The sequence below is a fragment of the Schistocerca nitens genome, chromosome 7 (genome assembly GCF_023898315.1).
Source record: "Schistocerca nitens isolate TAMUIC-IGC-003100 chromosome 7, iqSchNite1.1, whole genome shotgun sequence".
Classification (NCBI taxonomy): Eukaryota; Metazoa; Arthropoda; class Insecta; order Orthoptera; family Acrididae; genus Schistocerca; species Schistocerca nitens.
This window is the reverse complement of record NC_064620.1, coordinates 310,418,825-310,423,251: the sequence shown is the minus strand read 5'-3', so window position 1 is coordinate 310,423,251 and position 4,427 is coordinate 310,418,825.

The window sequence follows — 4,427 nt, the reverse complement described above, 5'->3', positions numbered from 1 at the left end:
ACCAGGAAATCCCCCCACCTATGTGGCCGGAGGGGGACAGGGTACCAACATTGACGTGACGTTGGTCACGCCAAACACAGTAAATATACTCAAAGAATGGAAAGTGGAAGACAATGCCACCACTAGTGATCATAATCTAATCACTTTCATTGTGGGAGATAGAGAGTGCCGCTGGGCCATGGGGTGGGAGGTGCAAAGGAACTTCAGGAAAACAGATTGGGAACGCCTAGCCAGAGAGTGCGACATTCCTCCATTACCAGAAGGAGACGAAGGACAAGACTTGAATGTGGACGACAGAGCAGAAGGACTGGTACGCGCAGTAACAAGAGCGATTGAGGCGGCCGTACCAACCAGGAGAAGAGCCGTGGCAGCCACACCGGCACCATGGTCAGCCGAACTGCAGGAACTACGTCAGTCAGTCAGGAGACTGAGGAAACACTACCAGCGCAGTGTCGTCTGGTGGGAAAAGCAAAGATGGCTCCAGTTATACCGGGAGGCAAAAGAGAATTTCCAAAAAGAATTACAAAAAACCAGAACCACCAGCTGGGAAAATTTTGTAACCAGTCAGCTGGCCCTTGACCCTTGGGGTGTGCCATACAGATTGGTGAGGGAGAAGATTCGCTCTCCAACAATGATATCAACGCTCAGGCACCGGGACGGGATGACGGAATCCTGGCAGGAAACTGCCGAGGTCCTCCTCCGGTCGCTGTTGCCTGACGATGATAGAAATGAGGACACTGAAGAGCAGCGTCAATTACGAGCAGAAGACCTTCATAGGTATGAAAATGATGTGGCGGTCCTCCCCATCTCTGAAGAGGAAGTAGATGCTCTTATCAGGTCCCTAAAGAAGGGAAAAGCCCCCGGGCCAGACGGCATTGTGGCGGAGGTAGTGCAGTTCTTAGCCCCACAGTTAGTTGCTCCACTCACACATATTTTCAATGCATGCCTCAGGCAAGGCAAATTTCCAAAAACATGGAAAACTGCGAATGTGGTGATCATTAAGAAGGGCCCTGAGAAGGACCCTGCAGAGGCCAAATCATACAGGCCCATATGCTTGCTGGACGGCTTTGGCAAACTACTAGAAAAGCTATTAGCGAACAGGTTGACCGCTCACCACATGCTGCACGGGGTGAGCGACAGGCAATTCGGTTTCAGGCCGGGGCGATCGGCATCTGATGCAATCGCCCTAGCGGCCGAGGTCTGTGGCTCAACCCCGTGTAAGTATGTTGTTGGCGTCATGGTAGATATCAGTGGCGCCTTCGACAACCTGTGGTGGCCTTCGCTCTTCTCCTGCTTACGGGAGAAGGAGTGCCCAGGGCTGCTATATGGGTGTCTGAGGAGCTATTGTGAAGACCGGGAGGTATGGCTATCATCCCCTAACGGGAAAGTCCGGAAAACTATCACCAAGGGCTGCCCCCAGGGCTCCGTGTTGGGTCCTCTTTTCTGGGACATCCACATGGAGCCTCTCCTGGAGAGCTTACAACAGAGCGAAGACGTGCTAGAGGTGATAGCCTACGCTGACGACCTCCTCCTGCTGGTTGGCGGCCGAAGTCGCGAGGACATAGAGCCAAAGATAGAGAGAGCAATAGACATACTGCAACTATGGTGCCGTAGGACCAAAATGACCATTTCACCAACCAAATCGACCTACTTACTACTCAAAGGACAGTTAATAAGAAACCCGACTGTGAGAATCAACGGAATGCCTGTTCTCAGAAGACGAGAGACACGTTACTTAGGAGTCATCATCGATGAAAGGTGGAATTTTGCAAAGCACATAGAAACCGTGACCCAGAAAGCACTACAATCACTAAATAATCTGATTACCATAGGACACAAGAGATTCCATCTCCCGCCTCCATTAATTAAACTCTACCACAACAGCATACTGACGTCAATAGTGGGTTACGGTTCGGGAGTCTGGGCTCACAGGCTCACGAGGGTGGTGCCTGCTATGACGGTGAGGAGAGTACAAAGGAACATGATATTAAGGTCTGTGGGAGCTTACAGAACATCTCCAGGAGGAGCCTTGTTAATCATAATGGGACTCTGTCCCCTAGACATAAAGATTAGGGAACAGGCTGCCTGGTACTGGGTAAAAAAGGGGGTTATTACCAAGGTAGGAGAAATTATGGGAGCACCAGTCAGGGACAAAGGGGAGATTAGGGAAAGAGGGGTAAACCTATGGCAGGAAATATGGGAGTCGGATGATGCTGGTAGAAGAACCTTTCAGTTCCTACCAGACGTAAGGGACAGACTGAAAATGAAGTATTTCGAACCAACACGGGGATTGTTCCACTTTCTCACCGGTCATGGCCCCTATCCGACATATCTTTGTCGGTTTGGGAAAAAGGCTACGCCTGCGTGTGACTGTGGCGCACCGGAGGGTACTCCCGACCATGTGGTTTATGAGTGCCCCCTTTTCGATGATGTAGCCGAGACACTGAGACGACAACTACCTAGCACAAACACCTATGACCTTTTAAGACAGGAAGAGACATTTCACATACTAAATACACTGGCAAATGAGGTATCACAAAAAGTATTGAAAACTTTCTTGAGAGATCTTCATGCTTGAGTAATAGACAACACTGATGCGACCACCGCCCCAATCCCATACCGCCGGTTCGTGGACAGGTCGACCTACAGTTGGAATCCGCCACGATTAGGACCAGGGGGACTGGGGCAAATCCTGATAAAGACAACGCACCGATAAAGACATAAAGTAGGAATTAGACTTAGTCAATTAGAATAGGATAGTAAGTTAGGAACCTGCAGCGATAATTAACCCTTGCCTGCCCTGTGCCAGGGGCTTGCTCATAGGGATTAGCTCTATGAGCAGGGCATCAAGTAGGTTTATATCATCAACTGGCACAATTGTAACGCTGCAGGCAGTTAGAGTTAGAATTAACCTGTTGTAGAAATTAGAAATTATGCTAGCTAGTAAACTAAGAAGTAGTCTGCCTAGTAAATATCGTAGAACTGTCTGTAGATAAGAAAAACATGTTTAGCTGCTATTGTAAATGTAGGAAAATAGGACCCACTAATCATTAAGGTGGTGGGTTATTATTGTATAATTACTATGAAATGTAATAAAGAATTTTTTTTTAAAAAAAAAAAAAAAAAAAAAAAAAAAAAAAAAAACAGAGTCCCGACCAGAGATGGAAGGGACGCTTTTATTAGATCAAAACCAATCGGTCGGCTCGTCCGGTCCGTTTGCCTTGGTGACTCTGAATAACTTTGGGCTGATCGCACGGTCCTCGTACCGGCGACGCATCTTTCAAATGTCTGCCTTATCAACTGTCGATGGTAGGTTCTGCGCCTACCATGGTTGTAACGGGTAACGGGGAATCAGGGTTCGATTCCGGAGAGGGAGCCTGAGAAACGGCTACCACATCCAAGGAAGGCAGCAGGCGCGCAAATTACCCACTCCCGGCACGGGGAGGTAGTGACGAAAAATAACGATACGGGACTCATCCGAGGCCCCGTAATCGGAATGAGTACACTTTAAATCCTTTAACGAGTATCTATTGGAGGGCAAGTCTGGTGCCAGCAGCCGCGGTAATTCCAGCTCCAATAGCGTATATTAAAGTTGTTGCGGTTAAAAAGCTCGTAGTTGGATTTGTGTCCCACGCTGTTGGTTCACCGCCCGTCGGTGTTTAACTGGCATGTATCGTGGGACGTCCTGCCGGTGGGGCGAGCCGAAGGCGTGCGGCCGCCTCGTGCGTGCTCGTGCGTCCCGAGGCGGACCCCGTTGAAATCCTACCAGGGTGCTCTTTATTGAGTGTCTCGGTGGGCCGGCACGTTTACTTTGAACAAATTAGAGTGCTTAAAGCAGGCAAGCCCGCCTGAATACTGTGTGCATGGAATAATGGAATAGGACCTCGGTTCTATTTTGTTGGTTTTCGGAACCCGAGGTAATGATTAATAGGGACAGGCGGGGGCATTCGTATTGCGACGTTAGAGGTGAAATTCTTGGATCGTCGCAAGACGAACAGAAGCGAAAGCATTTGCCAAGTATGTTTTCATTAATCAAGAACGAAAGTTAGAGGTTCGAAGGCGATCAGATACCGCCCTAGTTCTAACCATAAACGATGCCAGCCAGCGATCCGCCGCAGTTCCTCCGATGACTCGGCGGGCAGCCTCCGGGAAACCAAAGCTTTTGGGTTCCGGGGGAAGTATGGTTGCAAAGCTGAAACTTAAAGGAATTGACGGAAGGGCACCACCAGGAGTGGAGCCTGCGGCTTAATTTGACTCAACACGGGAAACCTCACCAGGCCCGGACACCGGAAGGATTGACAGATTGATAGCTCTTTCTTGATTCGGTGGGTGGTGGTGCATGGCCGTTCTTAGTTGGTGGAGCGATTTGTCTGGTTAATTCCGATAACGAACGAGACTCTAGCCTGCTAACTAGTCGCGTGACATCC